This window comes from Schistocerca nitens, chromosome 6, assembly GCF_023898315.1.
Source record: "Schistocerca nitens isolate TAMUIC-IGC-003100 chromosome 6, iqSchNite1.1, whole genome shotgun sequence".
Classification (NCBI taxonomy): domain Eukaryota; kingdom Metazoa; phylum Arthropoda; class Insecta; order Orthoptera; family Acrididae; genus Schistocerca; species Schistocerca nitens.
The window spans coordinates 225,455,123-225,480,376 of record NC_064619.1 but is presented as its reverse complement, the minus strand read 5'-3'; the positions used below and the strand labels follow the sequence as shown (position 1 = coordinate 225,480,376).

The window sequence follows — 25,254 nt, the reverse complement described above, 5'->3', positions numbered from 1 at the left end:
TGAAAAAACCGGAAATTTCTTGTGGAATATTTTCAGACATTCCCGCTTCGTCTCGTATAGTTTCATTGACTTCCGACAGGTGGCAGCGCTGTACGGAGCTGTTAAAATGGCGTCTGTAACGGATGTGCGTTGCAAACAACGGGCAGTGATCGAGTTTCTTTTGGCGGAAAACCAGGGCATCTCAGATATTCATAGGCGCTTGCAGAATGTCTACGGTGATCTGGCAGTGGACAAAAGCACGGTGAGTCGTTGGGCAAAGCGTGTGTCATCATCGCCGCAAGGTCAAGCAAAACTGTCTGATCTCCCGCGTGCGGGCCGGCCGTGCACAGCTGTGACTCCTGCAATGGCGGAGCGTGCGAACACACTCGTTCGAGATGATCGACGGATCACCATCAAACAACTCAGTGCTCAACTTGACATCTCTGTTGGTAGTGCTGTCACAATTGTTCACCAGTTGGGATATTCAAAGGTTTGTTCCCGCTGGGTCCCTCGTTGTCTAACCGAACACCATAAAGAGCAAAGGAGAACCATCTGTGCGGAATTGCTTGCTCGTCATGTGGCTGAGGGTGACAATTTCTTGTCAAAGATTGTTACAGGCGATGAAACATGGGTTCATCACTTCGAACCTGAAACAAAACGGCAATCAATGGAGTGGCGCCACACCCACTCCCCTACCAAGAAAAAGTTTAAAGCCATACCCTCAGCCGGTAAAGTCATGGTTACAGCCTTCTGGGACGCTGAAGGGGTTATTCTGTTCGATGTCCTTCCCCATGGTCAAACGATCAACTCTGAAGTGTATTGTGCTACTCTTCAGAAATTGAAGAAACGACTTCAGCGTGTTCGTAGGCACAAAAATCAGAACGAACTTCTCCTTCTTCATGACAACGCAAGACCTCACACAAGTCTTCGCACCCGAGAGGAGCTCACAAAACTTCAGTGGACTGTTCTTCCTCATGCACCCTACAGCCCCGATCTCGCACCGTCGGATTTCCATATGTTTGGCCCAATGAAGGACGCAATCCGTGGGACGCACTACGCGGATGATGAAGAAGTTATTGATGAAGTAAGACGTTGGCTCCGACATCGACCAGTGGAATGGTACCGTGCAGGCATACAGGCCCTCATTTCAAGGTGGCGTAAGGCCGTAGCATTGAATGGAGATTACGTTGTAAAATAGTGTTGTGTAGCTAAAAGATTGGGGAATAACCTGGTGTATTTCAATGCTGAATAAAACAACCCCTGTTTCAGAAAAAAAATGTGTTGCATTACTTATTGAACTGCCCTCGTACTATGTCGTCCATACAGAAGCCCGATGGTCAGATGACGGTATGTTTATACGATTTTCCTGTGTGAACAATTTCTTTAATGTGAAATTTAAAACTTGGGCTTTCGTTTTGCTACCTTCTTTGCCAGTCCAGACTGCGCAACAAGGGTCTGAATGGAAGCCTTAGACTTGCTTACCGATTTTACGTATGACTAGAATTTTCTCTGGTTCTCTGCTTGATCTTTTGCTAAGATGTGACGGTAGTAGTTGTTGTTGTATGCTTCGCGCAGAGATATTTTTCGCAGACGCAGTAATCTCTACTAACATTTGCTTATTCCAGGCAGAAGTTCAGTAGAGGTACCCCACATACCTTCCACCAAAATATAGGCGTTGTAAAATTTCATAAAAACTGTCAACTCACAAGTGTGTTTAGAGCTATGAGATAAAGGAAAGCAATCGCGTATTGAACCAAGACAGTCCTACTTTGTGACGCTAATTGTACAGGTCTACATTTAAATCCATACACCGCAGCCCACGCAATAGTGTGTGACGAAGAACACTTAGTGTATCGCAACCAGTTCGTCTCTTCCCTGATCCACTTGCGAACATGGGCGGAAAAAGCGATTGCTGGTAAGCCTCCGTGGGAGCTCGAATCTTTCTTACTTCACCTACCTGTTCTTCCAGTGAGGTACACGTAGGTGGAAGCAATATATTGGTTGAGTCCTTTACAGAACTGCGCTCACAGGTTTTTAACGATAAACAACACCTCTCTTGTTTCGTCCATGTCCCCTCTTGTTCCAGCACACTGGACTCGCATTCGGGAGGACGACGGTTCAATCCCGCGTCCGGCTATCCTGATTTAGGTTTTCCGTGATTTCCCTAAATCGCTCCAGGCAAATGCCGGGATGGTTCCTTTGAAAGGGCACGGCCGACTTCCTTCCCCTTCCTTCCCTAATCCGATGAGACCGATGACCTCGCTGTCTGGTCTCCTCCCCCAAACAACCCAACCCCTCTTGTACAGTCTATCAATGGAGTTGGAACAGCGTCCGCCCCCCTGACGCATTCGCGTTTGCAAAAGTAACTTCTGAAAAATCGCTCTGCTCTTCTTTTCATCCCTAATATTTCCTCTATAAATTCGTTTTGGTACCGGTCTCAGAATGGCTACTTTTCGTACTACAGTTCCTGCAGATTCTTCCAATGAAGATCTGCCCTCTGACTAACCTGCGATTAGCTTCATGGGTCGTTTCACTTGAAAGAGCTCCGTACGCAAGCTCCCATAAATGTAACGGTTGCGACTGCTTCCAAGAACTGGCGTCCAACGGACGTAAAAACGCTATTAGCTGAAGCGTGAGCACCATCTGCTTTGATGTAATGTAACCGATGTGTTTACCCACAATGGTCGACACTAAACAGTATTCAAAGAGGAAGTCAGCTTGTTACAGTGAAGGAGGCACCGTTAGTTCATTGATTTGTTTATCCTGGCAGTATTCCATCCAAACAGATATTCTACGTATTTTATATTACATTGAGTAAGACATTGATTAAGATGTCTTACATTTATTGAAAGTCTGTTCGTGGCAGTTTGGAAGTAGAACAACGAAGACAAATCATATGCATTCGAATGGCAGCCGTACAAGCGTGAGAAAACATGAGAGACGGGGAGAAGTATAAACTAGACAGAGTAGGAGTAATGGAGGGAGGATGAATTAAAGTTACGTGACTGATAATTGCTATTTGAGTTTCATATGTTAGCACTTGGTGTATCCTGTGGGTATGGCGTCAGCATGTTAAGAATATAGTCGTCGCAATCACCGTTATCATCAACCATGATATCCACTGCTGGTTAAAGACCGCCTTCAGATTTCTTCACGCATCGCGGTCCTCAAATATACGCGTCCATGCTGCATTCCATTAGGTCATCGAGTGTTTATTTTTTCCCCCTAATCGAACATTAATTCGTCAAGTACAGTGATCTGTTCAACTCAGTTTAAGTTTCGTTGCGGTGATAATTACGTCTTCTGTCCAAGACTACCTGCACCTTTTGTTTGTTTTGCTGTGTACCTAGTGATTGGTGTCGTATATCAAGCCTAGCCATTGCACATGGAGCAACCCACAGTTCTCGAAATGGGGAGGGATGGGGGGGGGGGGGCGACGTTTATAGGAGAAGCGTTATTCTTTTACATACGAAACGTGTGCAAAAAAATAACTGGAATGCGTTTGATGCAAATAATTTCATTTTTTCCCGTACACCAGTGATAACCCATAAAAAAAAATTGGTTGTTACACACTTATTCCAGTGCTTTCCCAGTCCTTCTAACACGTTTAGAACTCTTATCTTAGGGAGAGCGTTTGGATCCCTGGATGCAGTGTGTTTTTAATTCATCTGTGCTTATAAACGACGACCCTTCAGGATTTTCTTTAGCTTCGCAAACACAAAAAGTGAAATGGGGCCATGCCTGAGTGTATTGACGCTAGGCCGTCATTGCGATTCTTTATTTATTTTTAATTTTTTTTTTTGGGCCAAAACATCATGAGCAAGCAACTAAGTGTGAACAGATGAATTATCGTGACGGAAAGCCGCGGATTGTTACGCCATGATCTGTGTGTCACGACGTTGAACTTGTAAGTAGTAGTTAGTACTCCTTATTGATCGTTCGACCTTGTGGCAAAACTTCGTGGTACACTAAGCTTTTAACGTCGAAGAACATTACCTTCACACTTCATCGTACTTAAATTGTCCAGCTTTCTTCGTTGTTGACCATCGAGATCGGTTTTCCCTTGGTACTACTCAGCGTTGGGTTCGACGTCCTATCTATACACCAATTTTTATCACCTGTTATGACACTTTCCAGCAGTTCTGCATCATTGCTGTTATCATGTAGCGACTCCTCCGTAATTGACACTCACCCTTGTTTTGGTTTTTAATTCAACAGTTTAGGAAGTAAGTTTGCTATAACAGAGTTACATAACACAAACATAAAAAAATAAAAATAAAAACGTAACACGAGCCAGTTGATTTACCATCATCAGCGACTTTTCTGATTGTGATTCGGCGATCGTTCATAATAATTTCTTTCACATTTTCCACGATTTGATCGTTCAGTGAGTTTCTGGTGCATCAGAGCTCTCGTCATCTTCAGCGTCATGCCAGACTCAGAAAAAGCAATATTTAACATTTCTGAAAATTTGCTGCACTTCATTCCGTTCTTACAGCAGAATTTAATACAGATTCCCCGATTTTTAAACAAAATAAATACTTAATTGGAATGTTCTTCCTCATCCACCCTACTGCCCGGGTCTCGCACCTTTAGACTTCCATGTGTTTGACGCAATGAAGGATGCACTCTGCGGGGAGCAGTATGTGGATGGTTAGGTTAGGTTATTGATATAGCAAGACATTGGTTCCGACGTCGTCCAGTGTAGTGGTACCATGCATGCTTACAGGCCCTGCCAATAAGGTGGCGTAAGGCTGTCGCTTTGAACGGAGACTGGATTGAAATCTAGGGTTTTGTAGCCAAAAAAGTGGAGAATGATAAGGTGTATTAGAATGCCGAATAAAACCAACCCGCCTTCAGGAAACAAACGGTTGCATTACTTACTGAATAACCCTTGTGCAATCACAGTGCTAAGTAAAATACTGGTAATAGTGAGTACATACTTAGATTTCATTTTGTGTACATTATTACGTTATCGAATTTCCTATTACAGTTCTCGAATTAACTATGTGATACATGTGGTTCTCAAATTTTTAACGTGTGATTTTCAATAAAATATTTATCTGAACTGCTATTTGTTCCTCATTTTGCTGAAGCATTGTACCATTCACTGACGTAAAATTATTATTACATTAAAATATTTAATATACTGTAACGTAATGAATCAGTTTATTATTATATTAAAACAGTTCACTAATTTTATTTTTATTAAAATTGGACACATGTCTGCCACGTTAAATGTGCTAGCGTTTGCAAGTTACATTTCTTTTTTTTTGGAGAGGGGGGGGGGTGTATTGGGGAGACAGACAAAAGCAGTAAGCAGTAAGCTTGGATCCAACCCTGTTCGTGGCGACCGAAGATTGACGTCGTACGAGATAAACGCAGTATTTCCAGAAATCTTCAAACCTCTTCGGCAAAAACCATTACTGAAACATTAGGTTTTCGTAAATCGTGTGCGAGGTGGCTACTAAACTACTCGAAGATCAGCACAAAGTCAACAAAAACGCAGCTTCGGCGGACTTTCTGGAACGCTTCGAGCTGTAACGTGTGCAGTTACATGACTGTTGTGGTTGGTAACGAGACGTGGATGGCCCACTGCACTACTGAGACGAAAATACAATCACTGCGGTAGTAACATCCTTCTTAGTCATCGGCAAACAATTACAAACCGCTGTTCGAGTCGAAAAAATATTCCCTGTCTTTAACGATCATCAAGGAATTCTCCTCATTAAATATTTACCGAAGTGGGAGACAGTTAATGCTGCGTGGTACTATGAAACCTTAAAAAGAAAAAAGAAAGGAACTGCGGAGGGCGATACAGAGCTGAAGGGGAGTGTTAACGAAGGAGTGTACTAGTTGCATAACAAATGCACGTCCCTACGCAGCCACTGGACTCGCATTCTGAAGGACGGTTCAATCCCGCGTCTGGCCATCCTGATTTAGGTTTTCCGTGATTTCCCTAAATCGCGCCAGGCAAATGCAGGGATGGTTCCTTTGAAAGGGCACGTCCGACTTCCTTCCCCGTCCTTCCCTAATCCGATGACACCGATGACCTCGCTGTCTGGTCTCCTTCCCCAAAACAACCCCCCACCCCCCAACCCCACGCAGCCAACACCGCAAAGAAACTTGTTGGTTCATTCGAATGGTTGCGATATCATTAATCGCCCCGCTAACAGCCCTCATCTGGTAGCTTCAGATTTTCATTTTCACCTCTCTGAAATTGCTTATGTATGGGAAAACGTTTTCTACACGCGACAAGGTCCAGAGGTCAAACAATAGGTGAAGGTGGCAGTGGGAGCCTTTTTTGACGAAAGCTCGCAAAGGGCATTGAGAACGAAGGGGACAACATCGAAAAATGGTGTTTCATACACATGTGTAAATTTGTAAATTTTTGATTGCGATTTCGTTTTTTAAACAATAGAGTACTCATAATTTCTTCTGTGTGTGCGTGCGTGTGCGCGCGCGCGTGTGTGTGTGTGTGTGTGTGTGTGTGTGTGTGTGTGTGTGTGTGTGTGTGTGTGTGTGAGTGAGAGAGAGAGAGAGAGAACGTAAATCGTTTATAACAGCAACCAATACAAGGATTCCAACTGGTTCAACAACTTCCCCAATTTCATAAATTTTTCAATGTTTTAATTACACACTATACTAATGTTACTAATGTGGATTTTACACTCCTGGAAATGGAAAAAAGAACACATTGACACCGGTGTGTCAGACCCACCATACTTACTCCGGACACTGCGAGAGGGCTGTACAAGCAATGATCACACGCACGGCACAGCGGACACACCAGGAACCGCGGTGTTGGCCGTCGAATGGCGCTAGCTGCGCAGCATTTGTGCACCGCCGCCGTCAGTGTCAGCCAGTTTGCCGTGGCATACGGAGCTCCATCGCAGTCTTTAACACTGGTAGCATGCCGCGACAGCGTGGACGTGAACCGTATGTGCAGTTGACGGACTTTGAGCGAGGGCGTATAGTGGGCATACGGGAGGCCGGGTGGACGTACCGCCGAATTGCTCAACACGTGGGGCGTGAGGTCTCCACAGTACATCGATGTTGTCGCCAGTGGTCGGCGGAAGGTGCACGTGCCCGTCGACCTGGGACCGGACCGCAGCGACGCACGGATGCACGCCAAGACCGTAGGATCCTACGCAGTGCCGTAGGGGACCACACCGCCACTTCCCAGCAAATTAGGGACACTGTTGCTCCTGGGGTATCGGCGAGGACCATTCGCAACCGTCTCCATGAAGCTGGCGGTTCAATCCCGTCTCCGGCCATCCTGATTTAGGTTTTCCGTGATTTCCCTAAATCGCTTCAGGCAAATGCCAGGATGGTTCCTGTGAAAGGGCACGGCCGATTTCCTTCCCCATCCTTTCCTCACCCGAGCTTGCGCTCCGTCTCTAATGACCTCGTTGTCGACGGGACGTTAAACACTAATCTCCTCCTCCTCCATGAAGCTGGGCTACGGTCCCGCACACCGTTAGGCCGTCTTCCGCTCACGCCCCAACAACGTGCAGCCCGCCTCCAGTGGTGTCGCGACAGGCGTGAATGGAGGGACGAATGGAGACGTGTCGTCTTCAGCGATGAGAGTCGCTTCTGCCTTGGTGCCAATGATGGTCGTATGCGTGTTTGGCGCCGTGCAGGTGAGCGCCACAATCAGGACTGCATACGACCGAGGCACACAGGGCCAACACCCGGCATCATGGTGTGGGGAGCGATCTCCTACACTGGCCGTACACCACTGGTGATCGTCGAGGGGACACTGAATAGTGCACGGTACATCCAAACCGTCATCGAACCCATCGTTCTACCATTCCTAGACCGGCAAGGGAACTTGCTGTTCCAACAGGACAATGCACGTCCGCATGTATCCCGTGCCACCCAACGTGCTCTAGAAGGTGTAAGTCAACTACCCTGGCCAGCAAGTTCTCCGGATCTGTCCCCCATTGAGCATGTTTGGGACTGGATGAAGCGTCGTCTCACGCGGTCTGCACGTCCAGCACGAACGCTGGTCCAACTGAGGCGCCAGGTGGAAATGGCATGGCAAGCCGTTCCACAGGACTACATCCAGCATCTCTACGATCGTCTCCATGGGAGAATAGCAGCCTGCATTGCTGCGAAAGGTGGATATACACTGTACTAGTGCCGACATTGTGCATGCTCTGTTGCCTGTGTCTATGTGCCTGTGGTTCTGTCAGTGTGATCATGTGATGTATCTGACCCCAGGAATGTGTCAATAAAGTTTCCCCTTCCTGGGACAATGAATTCACGGTGTTCTTATTTCAGTTTCCAGGAGTGTAGTCCTAGTTTCACACTTTTGTATTTAGTTTTTCTTGCAGTTGTTAAAATTGTTCTTCTGCTGAGGCAGTCAGTAAAATATCATCAGGAAAGTGAAGGTAGTTCAGGTGCGTTCCATGAATACGCATGCCTAAAACCGTCCTGTGCGCTGTTAAGGTTGTTTTCTGGATATGGAATCTGTGAGACCTCTTTCACTTCTAAGTTTCTTATTATTGTGATAAAATTCCACTTTCACATGAAGTTCCTTGTGTATTTATATTTATTTTTTTGCGTTACTTTTTTCCATCAATCCGTTACTGTTGCAGATGTCGCTGAGTGAATGTGCGCCCTGAAGCTAAGTTACAGACTCTTGCCGGATACCGTCACCGACGGGAGACCTCGTTAGTACTTCTCTCGAACCAAGCGCCACGGACATTACTGTCGGTGGAACAACAACAGCGCATCAGACCAAGGTCAGTGGAGATGCACTGACTATTACCATTATACAGGGTGATTCAAAAAGAATACCACAACTTTAGGAATTTAAAACTCTGCAACGACAAAAGGCAGAGCTAAGCACTATCTGTCGGCGAATTAAGGGAGCTATAAAGTTTCATTTAGTTGTACATTTGTTCGCCTGAGGCGCTGTTGACTAGGCGTCAGAGTCAGTTGATGCTAAGATGGCGACCGCTCAACAGAAAGCTTTTTGTGCTATTGAGTACGGCAGAAGTGAATCGACGACAGTTGTGGAGCGTGCATTTCGAACGAAGTATGGTGTTAAACCTCCTGATAGGTGGTGTATTAACGTTGGTACAAACAGTTTACAGAGAATGGGTGTTTGTGCAAAGGGAAAAGTTCTGGACGGCCGAGAACGAGTGATGAAAATGTAGCACGCATCCAGCAAGCATTTGTTCGCAGCCCAGCAAAATCGACTCGCAGAGCTATCAGAGAGCTGCAAATTCCACAATCAACTGTATGGAGAGTCCTACGAAAAAGGTTAGTTATGAAACCTTATCGTCTGAAATTGGTTCAAGCACTGTCTGCAGCTGATAAGATTAAAAGAATCGATTTCTGTGATTTTATCCTTGCTCAAATGGAAACAGATGACTCTTTCGTTTCAAAGATTGTGTTTAGTGATTAAGCAACTTTCGACACTAACGGGAAAGTCAACCGTCAGAATGTCTGTATATCGGGCACTGAGAATCCGCGGGAAACAACTCAGTATGAACGTGACTCGCCTAAGGTGAACGTTTTCTGTGCCATTTCAGCCAATAAAGTTTTTGGTCCCTTTTTCTTCGAAGGTGCTACTGTAACTGGACTACAGTATCTGGAGATGGTAGAGAATTGGCTGTTCCCTCAGCTCGAACAAGAAGCACAATAATTCATATTTCAGCAGGATGGAGCGCCACCACATTGGCACTTATCTGTCCGTAACTACCTGAACATCAACTACCCGAGGCGATGGATCGGCCGCCAGGCAGCCCGTGACAGAGCACTTCATCACTGGCCTCCAAGAAGCCCTGATCTTACCCCCTGCGATTTTTTCTTATGGGGGTATGTTAAGGATATGGTGTTTCGGCCATCTCTCCCAGCCACCATTGATGATTTGAAACTAGAAATAACAGCAGCTATCCAAACTGTTACGCCTGATATGCTACAGAGAGTGTGGAACGAGTTGGAGTATCGGGTTGATATTGCTCGAGTGTCTGGAGGGGGCCATATTGAACATCTCTGAACTTGTTTTTGAGTGAAAAAAAAAAAACCTTTTTAAATACTCTTTGTAATGATGTATAACAGAAGGTTATATTATGTTTCTTTCATTAAATACACATTTTTAAAGTTGTGGTATTCTTTTTGAATCACCCTGTACGTCTACCTATATTCCGGAAGCCAATGTACTTTGTGTGCTGAGGGAACTGTTCACTATTATTAGTTAGCTCCGTTCCAATTTCATTCGCGTTCTAAGATAGGGAAATATGTTTCGTACACATCCGTACGTGCTATAAACTCCCTCGTATCTTATTCTAACATGCAAGATACAAGGTACTGGATTGTTTCTGTTATTCTACGCAACATGATATCGTGAGGACAGCGTCATTCCTTCCAACGACTCCGGAGTAAGCTGCGTGAGCACGTCTCTTACACTTTCGTGCGAGCTAAACCGACCTCTTAAGATTCTACAAGTATCACCTGAAATCGTCTGATACCTTCTGTCCGACTTCCTAAATGAGGGCACTAAAAGCTGAAGCATTACTCTGCAATCTGTTGTACCGACGTCTTGTTTGCGCTTTTCTTTAAAGGCACAACGTACTTCGTAAGAAACCTTACAATAAATTTAAGTTCCACTAGCCACCCCTAAAATTCATTGTACGGTTTTTAACGGGTATCATCTCTAGATAATTCTGTTCTGACCAACCCCAGAAGCTTAGCCCCAACACAAGCAAATAGATTTCTTTGGAATGAGCGCTTAAAGTAATAAGTGCCCCTTAAATATCGCTTTGTGGTGCTTTTACACCATTTCCCTCCAGCTACGAAATGTTAGTTTCCGATCTTGTTGCGTGAATGCAATACTTTCAGCGGAATCAGATTGTCATATTGGCGCCTCTCATCTCCAGTATTCCCAGTATACTATTCCGCTGATGGGCCTGAAATGACAAAGTGCTATCGGAAGTTATATTGTCCGACTATTTTCTGATAAGTGCTGTACACTATCGGAATTTTTTGTAATCGGGAGGCTGAGCCACACTATTAGTTTCGGTTGAAATCCAAATTCAGTCTTTCCGTCGTCGTCCTAAAGACAGAGGTGTCGTTATTCCCACGTCAAGGGTCCAACAAAAGCAATGAATTTATACGCAGCTTTTAGGTTTTAGGGGATAACAGGAAGCTTCGTATGCACGTCAGCTACGAATTTCTGTATGGTATTGCCTGTTAATGAGATCTCCGCTCCATGTTGACTTGAAGTAAACTTCGTGATTTTGCGATTTCCTTTTCCGTGTAATTTCTTGACTCCTTTTAACCATGCCGAAGAAGCCTGGAAATCAGTAATGTTCATCGCACTTGAAATTCAGAGTGTCCACTCTCGTAGATCTCCGTCAGTAACAGTGCATTGACTCTCGTGAATCTTTATAATTCTTTCCAAATTTTTCTTTCACATTTTTGCGAGTTTCACTTTGGCGCGTATTTCGTACTTCATGTAAACCTTTCTTCCGTTTATGTGATGGTCAGATTTTACGAAATGGAACCGGCTTTGCATACGGCTTAAAGTTTAAGCGTTTTCTTAATCTTTCGTTTAACAAAAAAATACAGCTATTTTTTCTCGCTGAAAGTTATTATTATATGTGTGTTCTTTGGGCTTGGTAGGTACTTCGTTTTTTTCTGGTGTATAATTAGCACAACAATCACAGTTCGAACCACGATTTACGGAATTATCAGTTATTTCCTGTTGCTTGTAAAGTTACCACAATTTCCAACGAAATATCCACACCATTGGAAGGAGTGCCCAAGAAATTAACCAATAAGTAACACATATGTAGGTATTCAGGAGAAGTAGGTGACTGCGATTGCATACCGCGTTCTTCATATTTCATCTTCGCTAGCCTGAAAACTTCAATTGAATTCGACATTACTGTGAAACTCTGAAACCTGCACAAAAACTGATGCTTTTCGGAGCCATATATGAAGAAATCAATACTGTTTCGACATATGGAATTGGACAGTTCCGTTGTACGAAGCAGTATGAAATGGGGTTGATTATAAAAGTATTATTTTGGCCGGCGAACGGATGATTTGGGTTTTTTTAGAGGAGTTCTGGGAAAATGTAGCATCTCTAAAGGAAATCGCATACAAGACACTGGTGCGACTGTTTCTTGGAATACTGTACCTGTGTTTGGAGTAGGCGTGGCAGCAGACATTAAACGACTTCCGAAACTGCTTGTTATGGTCCGTATAGCACATATGAGAGAGATGTCTGTGGAGAGAAAATAAAAATATATGGAAGAAAAGTGCCGTTATTCTCGTGAAGCCCTATCATAAAAATGTAGAAACATTTTAATCCAGGAAGACATGGTACCAGTTCTCCTATCACCATCGCATACCTAGCGTAGGTATCATGAGAAAAAGGAAAGGCAGATTAGTGTGCAAATAGAAGCAAATAGGCAGCCATTTTTCAACCAGCCAGTAAGCGAATAGATTGGATCAAAAGATCGACTGCGAAATGGCTTGCGGAGAACTTAACATAGATCTAATTCTGTCGTAATTTTCCGTTGGCTGGCTGAAGTTGTCAGCAAGCGTACTGTAGTATTAAATGACGCAAAACTGTACCCTATTACCGACGGTGCCGGCACGTCAGTGTTAAGAAGCTTAAGATTTCTCACAAAAAAATCATTTCATCAGATGTTGCAGTGATAAAACAAAAAGTCTTCGTATTATGAAGCGAGTAGTGGCGGAAGTTTTCGAACAGTTTTGTCACACAAAAGATTACTGGTAATGCCATTTTAATAACTACGTCGGTGGGTTTCCCAGGAAATCAAACAACGGAAGTGCTTTTTTTTTTTCCTCCGTCGCATATCTAGCGGAGACGAGTCAGCCAGCTGCCTTCGGAAAACATCGTTTCTCATTCATTAAGCTGGAAAATACCCACTGGAGTCTTCCCCTTCCTTTGAAAGTTCTGATTACATTGTGGATATTCTCTCGGGCGCTCGTTGTGGGCGCATTTCCCTTGTGAGAGCGGAGTTCCCAACCACTGCAGAAGTTACATTCTACGCAAGTAGTTTGCTTTATTTTAAGCGACAAAACCTCTTGCAGTCCTATTCCTTTACGACTTGCTTCTCGTGAGATGTGTATTCTGACAGCATAAAATAAACAATTACATCGCTGTAATGGTCAGAGTATCTGAGTACGAAACTACTGTGCTTGTATGGGTTAATTTTGGATCGAATTGCCAGCGTAATCAGTTATGGCGTAACGTTCACGAAAGTCATTTTCTTTTCATTGCCTCACGCGCACGTTTAAATTAATAATGTTTACGAAATAGGCGGTTATGGTGGTGGCGTAATAGCCCAATCAATAGTCACCAAGAAAAGACGAATATCGGGAGTATTTCGTGTTGTCAGATATTTTTGTGCGGTGATAGGAGGGAGTGCCACGAACAACATACTAGAAATCCTGACTGGTGGGGGATGATTGAGGGTGAAGGTGCGTTTGAAGGCCAATTTCTAGGTTTTCCTTTAATAACTCGAAAACCGTGACCTTCAGCAAAACGTATCCCAGTACAAAATTTAACTACATCAATTTTCCTTCAAAAAGGCGCGGTCCATCTTATCTGTAGGACTAACAGTTGGCGCGTAGCAAACGAGAGACTATGAAAATCTCACGCGTGTTTTATGACAGTTATAACAGGGTGGGTTGCCTAAAACAGCAACGGCAGGGGCAGCTGAATCAGCCCGTATATGAAAATGTCTATACAGGGTGAAATGGAATTTCAGTACAAAGTTTCGGAAATCATTTAGGAGTATTTTCTGAGTGTTTTGATTTTAAACATTCTCGTGGTCTCCAGTTACAGAGTAATGTATAATTATGAACAAAGTAAGAGCATATGGACTATCAGACCAGTTGTGTGATTGGATTGAAGAGTTCCTAGGTAACAGAACGCAGCATGTCATTCGCAATGGAGAGCAGTCTTCGAAGTAAGAGTGATTTCAGGTGAGCCGGCCGGAGTGGCCGAGCGGTTAAAGGCGCTACAGTCTGGAACCGCACGACCGCTACGGTCGCAGGTTCGAATCCTGCCTCGGGCATGGATGTGTGTGTTGTCCTTAGGTTAGTTAGGTTTAAGTAGTTCTAAGTTCTAGGGGACTTATGACCACAGCAGTTGAGTCCCATAGTGCTCAGAGCCATTTGAACCATTTTTTTTATTTCAGGTGTGCCGCAGGGGAGTGTCGTAGGACCGTTGCTATTCACGATATATATATATATATATATATATATATATATATATATATATATATATATATATATATATATGACCTTGTGGATAACATCAGAAGTTCACTGAGGCTTTTTGCGGATGATACTGTAGTGCATCGATAGGTTGTAACAATGGAAAATTTTACTGAAATGCAGGAGGATCTGCAGCGAATTGACGCATAGTGCAGGGGATGGCAATTGAATCTCAATGTAGACAAGTGTAATGTGCTGCGAATACATAGAAAGATAGATCCCTTATCATTTAGCTACAAAATAGCAGGTCAGCAACTGGAAGAAGTTAATTCCATAAATTATCTGGGAGTACGCATTAGGAGTGATTTAAAATGGAATGATCATATAAAGGTGATCGTTGGTAAAGCAGATGCCAGACTGAGATTCATTGGAAGAATCCTAAGGAAATGCAATCCGAAAACAAAGGAAGTACGTTACAGTAGACTTGTTCACCCACTGCTTGAATACTGCTCACCGGTGTGGGACCCGTTCAAGATAGGATTGATGGAGAGACAGAGAAGATCCAACGGAGAGCAGCGCGCTTTGTTACAGGGTCATTTAGTGATCGCGAAAGCGTTACGGAGATGATAGATAAACTGCAGTGGAAGACTCTGCAAGAGAGACGCTCAGTAGCTCGGTAAGGGCTTTTGTTTGAAGTTTCGAGAACATAGCTTCACCGAGGAGTCAAGCAGTGTATTGCTCCCTCATACGTATATCTCGCGAAGTGACCATGAGGAAAGAATCAGACAGATAAGAGCCCACACAGAGGCATACCGACAATCTTTCTTTCCACGAGCAATACGAGACTGGAATAGAAGGGAGAACCAATTAAGGTACCTCCGCCACACACCGTCAGGTGGCTTGCGGAGTATGGATGTAGACGTAGATATCATTGATTCGATTTGTTGCCCCCCCCCCCCCCCCATTTACCTTTGTCCCTGCGAACGTATCTTTATAACCGGGAAAAACCTCAGCAACAGAAAACAGAGTAGTACGGCATACCTCAAGGGAAACAAATTGCGGCTTACATTTACAAGAAAGATTGAACACACTGTGCTAGAGGAAAGTACATAACAATTTAAGAACTGTTTCCAGACAGTTATAGTTCAAAATGTCGACCACTATGGTGGCTGCAGAGCATATGCCGACGCACCATCGAGTGTATTACACGCTCAAAAATTTGCGGCGTACTGTTTCTGCAGTTTCAACAACCCTAGCAACGATGTCCGTGAGAGAATCGCTGTGCCGCTCTTCCATTGCAGCATTAGAACCACACAGTTGTGTATTGCTGTTAAGGTACAACCAGCATCGCCGGAGAGAGAGACAAAAAAACAAACAAAAAAAAAACAATATCGAGCAGCACAAACTGCAAGCTTGAATGCGAAAAATAATGTGGGTATTTCTGTTGTCAGCGCAAGTACTTAGGGGTGGAACCAGTTTTCCTCACACACACACACACACACACACGATATCCTGTAAACACACTAATTGTAAGACCAACAAAAAACGGCGCAACAAGAAGAAATTACGCGAATGGGATGAAAATCTGTAGATGTGATTCACATGTATTGACAAACAGATGACGGAAATTTCAGAAAAATTTGATGATTTATTAAAGAGAAACAGCTTTACAGATTGATCATGCCAATAACGTGTTGCTCCACCTCTTGCAGTTATTTGGCGTTGCACTGACTGATAGAGTTGTTGGTTGCGGTTCTGGAGGACTCTTAAGTTGGAGAGAGATGCGACCACCTTACTGGCCAAGGTAGGGTTTGGCAAGCGCGAAGACAAGCAGGAGAAGCTCTCACCGTGTGCAGGCGGGTAGTATCTTGGTGAAATGTAATCCCAGGATGGCTTGCCATGAAGGACAACAAAACGGAGCGGATAGTAATGTCGACGTGCGCCGCGCTCGAAGGTGCCGTGGATGACAACGAAAGGGGTCGTGCTATGGAAAGAAACGGCACCCCAGAACACCAGTCCTGATTGTCGGGCCGTGTGGTGGGCAGCAGCCACTTCGGTATCCCGCCGCTTTCCAGGGCATCTCGAGATATGTCTTCGCCCTTGAATCTCCTTGACTGGAGTAAAACTGTCTTCTGTGATGAGTCCTGCTTCGAACTGAGACCCGTTGACCAACGAAGATGTGTGTGCAGACACCCGGTTCTTCTTAAAATACGAGCAGGTCTCCGATGCTGCAACAAATGCTACAAGGATTACAGTCTTCTACCTTGCACCGTAAACAAGATTGCACCAGGGCAATCATATGTCGGTGCACTGTTGTTTTGGATGAAGCAGTTCTAAATGTAGGTTTCTTGGATGCAGATTAATGTTAAAATTAATATTTATAGAGATACAAATAATCCATTTTGAAGTTTTAAAAATGCAAGTATATTGTTTCCTTATTATCAAGCGTATGTAATTCAAAATAGGGTTATACATTCACAGTCTGTGTTGCTGTACAGGCCAGTACATTCCAAATTAAGAAGATATAAATTCATGCTAGTCCGCTATGCAGTATCATTACTGCAAAAATAAAGTTGCGAAATAGTACACACATTTTATTCCAACTTTTTTTTGGCAATTTTTTGTGAACACGTTAAGCTTATTTCGTTTAGTGGGAGATTTGGGAACACTGGGCGCCGGATAGTTACTATCTTGACTGGTGCTAAAAGGTTTTTACGACACTTGAGGTGTGTAAGTAGTTTCGTTCTTCTTACACATGACGTAAAAGACACCATGTAGACCGTCAGAAACATCGCTGAAAACGTGAATGCTAGAGCTTCTGTTGTCCTTGATAAGATGCATTAAACCCCAACAAAGTAGTGGACATTTCCGCGCTTCCAAAACCAAGCAACTCCTGATGTTGGCATCCGTTGGCCCTTGTGACTCAACGTTAATGAGGGGCGGTGTGTACTGCAGAAACACCTGCCCGACATCTGCTAAGTATTTAGTCAAACTTCGAGGACATTGAGATCAGAAACGGAGATATTAATGCAAGCAACATCCATATGTTTGGGAATAGGATCGGCCAGTGATAGTATGCTTGGCGTGTTGTATAATTGTGACATCTCGTGTTACAGACGGGAGACTGCTAAAAAACCACATACTACTTAAATTCAGACGGACGAGTCGGCGTGATTCAGATGTGGTAACCGCGGACTCATATGCGCCGACCGTCAGGGACAGAGTGACAGTCACAGTCACACAATTCAGACTGGCAGTCGAACATCTGTTAACGGAGATGAAGTGGTACCAGCGTCCAGAATACGATGTGTCAGTTCTTCCACGTCTTTGAGACCTGCAACACGAACGCGTGCCGTCTGCAGGTACGTGGAGCCGGAGGATCTTGTGTTTACATCATCCACTGATCTGCAACGCGTTTGCGCTCTAAATGCAGATGTTTTGCGGCCACTGATAGATTTGTGAGGGTTGCCTTTACAGAACGACCAGAAGGTCTTGCCTTTCGTCAGGCGATTCTTAAAAGTATGGGCATTCTACAGGGAAAGGAAGCAGCGGTTACATAGCTTCAGTATCTTGACACGCTCCTGTGCCTCTAGCACTGTTTGGAAATCTTGAGCCCAATGACTACATTGTGCGCAGATTACGCAATACGGTTCTGGCGTCCGCTTGTTATTGCGTTGAGGAAGAGTTTGTTTGGACTGTGTAATTTGAGCCGAAGCCGAGGGCAGGGTTTTAATTTGCTTGCACTCCTGAGCGGATCTTTTAAGAAATTCATTCTCCGTCTACTTCTTGCGCTAGAAACTCTATTAACTTGAAAGGTCTCCTTTGGAGACGTCATGTAGTTCTATGCCGATTATCGATCGATGGCAGATTTCTTCTGGAAGGCGCGCTATGTTTTCTGAACTAAGACTCTTCCAAAGGCATTGACGTCTTCCCCAATTATTTTAATGCCTGCTTACTTCAGTTATATTCTATGAATGTTAAATTGAGGCTTTCCTGGATAAGAACTGAACAGGCGCAATCACTTCCAAATAATCTAGATATGCCCGAATGATTCTATTACTATATCTGTACTGTTAACGTAGAATTTTCTTTGTACCCTCGTAAGTGGAAGCTGTTACAGTGATACCTTCGACGAGCGTCTTAGTTTTATCTTCGAGATAACCTCGAAGGAAGACATTGGACGAAGATGGGGTGCTATTCTCTTAGCTATCAAATTGTTCCCAAAATCTAGACTCTCTCTCCACGTCTCCTGAGAAGGGCTCTGATTTAATGGACGGCAATTTGACTGTGTAGTAATTGCTTTGGCAGGAAGATCACATCATTCGTGTTTAAACTTGACGTGGATTCAGGGTGTTTCCTTCCTATACCGTCGCTTTATCAGTATAAGTTTCACAGACAATTGTACCATTATTGTATTCCTCCTTTGACAAACAGCGGTGTGTCTGGTCGTCCAGGAGTAGAACAACTGACCCCATGTCCTCGATCGAATCTTGTAACGTCTAAGGTTGGAGAACCGTGATGAATCGAGTAATATCGATCTCTGATGACTTCGCTTTCGGTTCAGAGGGTGTAGTTTTTTTGCCAGCACATTTAGAAAACTGTCATGGCTTAATGATCTTCTTTCAAGAAAATCAGTAATTGTGTACAGACCAAAATTAGGGTAGCAGCAAATGAACGAAAGGTGAGATCCGCTGGTGACAACAGCAGCGGGCAAATCAACCAGAGATCAGTACAATCGTGATTTACGCCGAAGTTAACACGAAGATATTCAGTAAATGCCCCACAGAAATATTAATAGCAGTAACGGGAGGGCTTGTAATTTTGCTCGAGAAGTATAGAGTATATAACAGGAGTGACAAATTTCCTTTCCGGGAGCGTGAGTCCTACAGCGTAATGTTGCTGATCGTACCTTAATATGATTGTGTGTCTGCTCCGCCTTCTTAGCGAAGACGGAAATGCTTGCAGAGATTCTTCCACGTGCCGGCCGCGGCAATCCTTCCACCGTTTTCGCCGATGTAGCTCCAAGTAAATAAAGTAAGACGCACCGCGTGCTTCCACATAAACAAGAACATTTATTAATTCCATGGAGAATATAAAGATATTGTATTAAATAATCCAATGTGATTCTAGTCACTAAGACGTCAGGCAACATGATCTTTGTTCGCTGCCACGCCACTTGGAGCGCTGCAGTTTATCAGTCTACCATCTCGCTTTCTTATTTGCTGATTTTTAGTCTTCTAGGTTTGTTTTAGTTTCATAGTTAACACAAGTTCGTTTCGTCACACCGCTCTTCTGATCAAAACTTCTCCTTTGTATTGCGTCTTTGAAATGAATTGTAAATACGTAACTCGTATTCTGATTGCGTTCTTCTCGCATCCGTAATATTTTGTGGGGTAAATGATTCCAAATTTGTTCTTGTTTCGTATAAAACAGAAGTTACTTTCGTTGCATGGTGTTCTGTGTACTTAAGTATATCTGTTATTTCTCACGAATCTTCAGTGTGAACTGCTCGATTTAAATGCATTGTATGTGTATTGTACGTATTCTACTATATTTTTGCATGCAGCCGTTTCCGATGCCCTTCTGACTTCAATGGAAATGGCACTTCAATGGATTTTGCATGCATTTATCGGCGTGATGCGTGGCTTACGAGCAGCCGCTCGACCATGAAATCAAAGTTTTCTCGCCTCCCCCCTAACTTTCATAGTACTTGCAGTGGATCCTGATGCAGTTTCGAATTCCTGTGTGATGGTCTGGCTAGATGTCTGCCTATCACACATTACGACCCTCTTCAAGTGTCGGCGGTCTCTGTCAGTCAACAGACGAGGTCGGCCTTAACGCTTTTGTGCTGCACGTGCCCTTCACGTTTCCATTTCACAATCACATCGGAAACAGTGGATCTAGGGATGTTTAGGATTGTGGAAATCTCGCGTACGGACGTATGACACAAGTGACACCCAATCACCTGACCAGGTTTGATGTCCGTGAGTTCCGCGGAGCGCTCCATTCTGCTCTCTCACTATGTCTAATGACTACTGAAGCCGTTGATACCGAGTACCTGGCAGTAGATGGCAGCACAATGCTTCTAATATGAAAAACATGAGTTTCTGGGGTGTCCGGATACTTTTGATTGCATAGTGTATATGCAAAAACCTTCCTCGTGAATTAGTCTGCGTATCAGTGTGAATTAGTCTGCGTATCAGTGAAAACCTTACCAAAATCCCTACAGCAGTTCCCGAGATTAGCCTTCACATACAGACTGAAAAACATGGCGGGGGGCTTAAATTTAGTAATATATACGGATATTCTGTTTTGGCGTAAATTGGACGTTAGGTCGTGTTACGATAAAATTTGCTGAACGCAATGATTATCATGTGACAGCGAGGGGGCAAATTATTACCTACCGTCACCTTACTCCTACCTCACCGACGACGATCCAGACATTGTGTGAATGATAAATTTCATTCGTCCTGATAATATCTAGAATATGTCGCAACTGTTACGATCTCTGTAAACACCAAACCTCATACTGCGTCACTTTCCGAATGGATTTTATTGTGGCCGAAGCCATTAAACGCTTACCAGGCTTAACCAGACATCGTCTGGAAATCCTGGTCCGTCGTCAGAGGATGGGATACACAACCAGTAGCGCAGGGAAAATATTTTCCCACTCTAGTGCGTCACACGTGTTATTTTGGAAATCCTGTTACAGATATTGCTGCGCTTCAGGTGGCATATTGTTTCTGTATCGACTCTACCAACACCACTATCACTACAGCTAAAACTACCACCCCCGCTCTCGCCACTTCATAAACACAGCACCGTCGACATCGTCGTAAATGCAAAGGTCAACTACTGTGAGTCCAGTCCCTTATTTTCTATCAGTTGCTAGAGTGAGTGATGACTCAATTTCGCCGGCCGGGGTGGCCGAGCGGTTCTAGGCGCAACAGTCTGCAACCGCTACGGTCGCAGGTTCGAATCCTGCCTCGGGCATGGATGTGTGTGATGTCATTAGGTTAGTTAGGTTTAAGTAGTTCTAAGTTCTAGGGGACTGATGACCTCAGAAATTAAGTCCCATAGTGCTCAGAGCCATTTGAACCATTTTTTTGAATCAATTTCGACATTTTTAGGAATATCTTAATTTGAGTAAGCTATTAATATGAGCTTTTAACATAAACTTGGTCATTACAACTTTGTTTATTTTTATGTTAAAATAAGTTTGTTTCTATTTTAATGGGACATTAAGTTCACGTATATTAAACTACTTACCTATTTCATAACGAAAACTTACCTTATCGTTACTTACGTGTTTTTCGTCTCCACTGAAACAATCACGTAACTTTTTTTAAAGTTAATTTTAATATTCGACAACAGTAATTAGAAAATAGCTACGGAAATAAGTCAAAGAATTTTTTCCGGGCAATAACTATGTTTTTTTGTGTAACAACATACACACACACACACACGCACGCACACACTCCTTGACTTGGAGGATTAATTGTAATATTATATTGGACGAATCCACAATTTTGGTAAGCGCTTACTTCTTATTCGACGACGAATAACGTATTGACGCCACGGCAGCTAAATATTTTCGTTCAGTATGACAGCTCATCTTGCAAGGTGTCAGGTGGGCTGGTTGCTACACAACTGCAGAAACCACACATTTTTGTCGCAAATGTGACGACTACTTTTTATTTTTGACACGACGTCATCCACCGCGATGTCGCAGCTATAAACTCTTCGAGTGCGGCACCGTTGTGCGACTATTAAAATAGCGATGTTATCGAACAGGAAAAATCGCCATGTATTTCTTTAGTCGAGGATTGTGGACGAGACCCTCCTTATCATGTAGCTGGGGTCCTCACGAACCGACGGGAACTTCGTAATACAAGAGTGACTTCGCAGAAACGATCTGTAACGGTTCTGGCAGTCCCCGTTAAAAACTCCATGAGAGACGCTTTGCCCAGTGTTTTCCCAGTCCTGACACAGCGAGGCCGAACCAAACAATGGCAGAACGTCCCGCTCGCTGGCTGTTTGTGCGCGGTTAATGACCACTGTGAGACTAGCTCAAGTTTACGGGTCGTTTCGTTGCGGCCATTAAGTCCTGCACTGGAAAGGGAAGGCCATCTACCGTATGACTGGCTTGTTAGCTCTCTTGGAAGTCGTAGTATGCTTTGCAGCAAATACGTGGGCGCACCACCTGTGTCTAATGACGTATAGATACAGTGAGGCGAGGACAGTGGAGCATACTACTCAGAATGTCAGGTGCTTTCGGCAACACATCTTGGGTGTTGTTCTGGCGACCTGCCCCACTGACGTCACTATCCCCCAAGGAGCGGCGGCGTACTAGCTAAAGGTTCGTAAAACAACTGGGGAAAAGGTTGTAGACATGCGGCGATTAAACAGCTGGCGCCTTGACACACGGCAACGGGGTTGGAAGACGACCGACAAAGACCGTCGCACTGTCTCTTTCTTCCCCAATACACGGCAACGACTGAAGCTGAAGCATGCGGATCCTAGCCATGGCGTATGGTTTACTTTTTGACCGATGACTGCCCGTACCAAGCAAATTTGAACCGCGTGGTCCTTGGCCAGAGCGTTACATCCACGTGTGGAGCATATGAGTCACCGTGGCATTACATTGCAACACCCTCACACACCTAAGACCTCCTAACAGAATACAATGGCATCAAGGAAACGTTACGAGATTGTAGCCAACATCGCAGATAAGTTTTTAAGAACATTGCATGCCGTCTACAGACAAGAAAATCCATACGGCATATCTCGAACACACACATACATCAAATGCGACAACAAGATCCTTCGAACGACAGAAACTTACACACGGACACTGATATAGATGCAGACACACAAAATGGCACGAACACATCATCAAAAAACACAGACTCCTAACATAAGGTGTATAACACCTAAAACAGATAAATAGGTTAATTATGAGTAAACTGACCAAGCACGTGATTCAACCCCGTATCTAATCTACACTTCAAATATGAGAACTAGATAATCTAAAGGTAAATGACTTATGTAAACAATGAGGCAATCATTACATCTAAGGAATACACCATACGGGGAACTTAAAGTTCAAAGGCTCTCCTCGCACATACGGCATTAGTTAATGGAATCAGCGTCAAGCGCATAAACGAACAACGTGTAGAACTACGTCTAGATGTGGCAACACAAATAGTGCGATGGGTATGCCCCACATACACACTTCAAGTGGTTCACATGGCTCTAAGCACTATGGGACTTAATATCTGATGTCATCGATCCCATAGACTTAGAACTACTTAAACCTAACTAACCTAAGGACATCACACACATCCATGCCCGAGGCAGGATTCGAACCTGCGACCGTAGCAGCAGCGCGGTCCCGGACTGCAGCGCCTAGAACCGCTCGGCCAGAAAGGCCGGCATACGCACTTCAAATGTAATAAGTAGTAATTGTTCTTTGGGAAACAAATCCACACACACACACACACACACACACACACACACACACACACACACACACACACACACACTCACTCAGTCACTGATGATGTACGGTACCGGTATTTCATTTAGTAATATTAGACACAATTTTGTATGCTACTTCAGGTGGGACAGGTTCCATGTTTCTGCCGAGGCCCTCCCACCTGGAGTAGCAGCAACACGAACCATAATTCGTATATTACGTTTTAATAGTAAAAAATAATATGAAGATCCTCCCTCTTCTATCTCTGTCATTTCCTTCTAAATTAATAACATTTATTATCTAACACTGTCTCCTATAACTAATTTAATTTTCTTTATAACTCATCATTATTAATCCTGTTTTTATTGCTCAAATCAAGTTTTGCTAGTCGTGTGGAACAAAGTACTGTTATGCAATTTTGTCATATGATGACATGATGGAGACCGTGACTGTTGTTTGAAGACAAATGTTGATGGTGTTAGGACAGCAGCCAGCCACAAATTTACTTTCAGTTCCTTTATTCAAAGGGTACCGTTACCGGTTTCGAATCGTTGTGATTCATCCTCAGACGGTTTACACGCTTTCTTTATGACATGTGGTGTGTTTTTTACAGATTGTCCTAAAATATACATAATACATAATTATAAACACACCACACACAGATGGTTGCGTTACAGATTTTCGTGTTTGTTTTCATAACATTCGTCCAACAGATGTAAATACATTCCCACTGCATTCTTAGTGTTGCACACGTAAATTGTTCTCACTGAACACTTGAGATTTGTCACTGAGAAGATTTCTACCACGCACCACATGTTTTGATACATACAAAGAGCTTACAATACAAACATAAGAGTATCACAGATGCTATGATATATCGTAACATTAGACGATGATGTCCTATGTTTGGAAAGGATCATGTATTCATTTATGCAACTGTAATGCCTTTTACACTAGTACAGAGACATTGAATTTTTGACTTGAAATTGTTAAATTAATTATAAAGTTTTTTAATATATAGTACTGTATAGGTAAAATAGCATATTATTTAATTACATTTAGCATCATGAGACTTATAGTAACATATAAATTTGCTGCTTGATCTGCAGATAGGTGTACTAATATTATTTGCTTTGGAGGTTGGAAAGTAATTTTTGGAAATTTTTCAGGAAAGTGGTGTTGGCTAGCTCTGTTTGTTCATTAATGATATAGTTTGGGCTGCTGGTTTTTGTGTGTGTGTGTATTTCTAATATATTAGAAGAATTAGAAATACACACGCACATCGTACAGTAGCTTCCGGCGTATGTTTGTAGATGTATATGTAGCTTGAAGCTGGACAGCAGTTTGCAACGAAAAGACCTGTGTGGATGTAGGGAGGAGGAACATGCACAAAATGCCAGTTAGATTTTGTGTGGATGTAGGGAGCAACATGCGAAAACTGCCAGTTACATTATGTCATATGGTGATGGAGGTAGCGATAGTTATCATACAGCGTCGGGCAAATAAAAAAATGTGTACGTCAATGTACGTACAAGGCATGTCAACAAAGTAAGTTCCGTTTGGTTATACAAAACAAACGTGTACAG

General features: G+C 43.5%; 1 protein-coding gene across 3 annotated transcripts in view; it reads left to right on the top strand.

Annotated features, from left to right (window-relative positions):
• LOC126263120 (uncharacterized) overlaps positions 1–25,254 on the top strand; it is an 864,071-nt gene that overhangs the window by 364,003 nt on the left and 474,814 nt on the right. For all 3 annotated transcript variants that reach the window (XM_049960136.1, XM_049960135.1, XM_049960134.1), the window contains exon 3: positions 8,583–8,729. The gene's annotated coding sequence lies outside the window, so the exon portion shown is untranslated. The remainder of the gene's footprint in view (positions 1–8,582; positions 8,730–25,254) is intronic.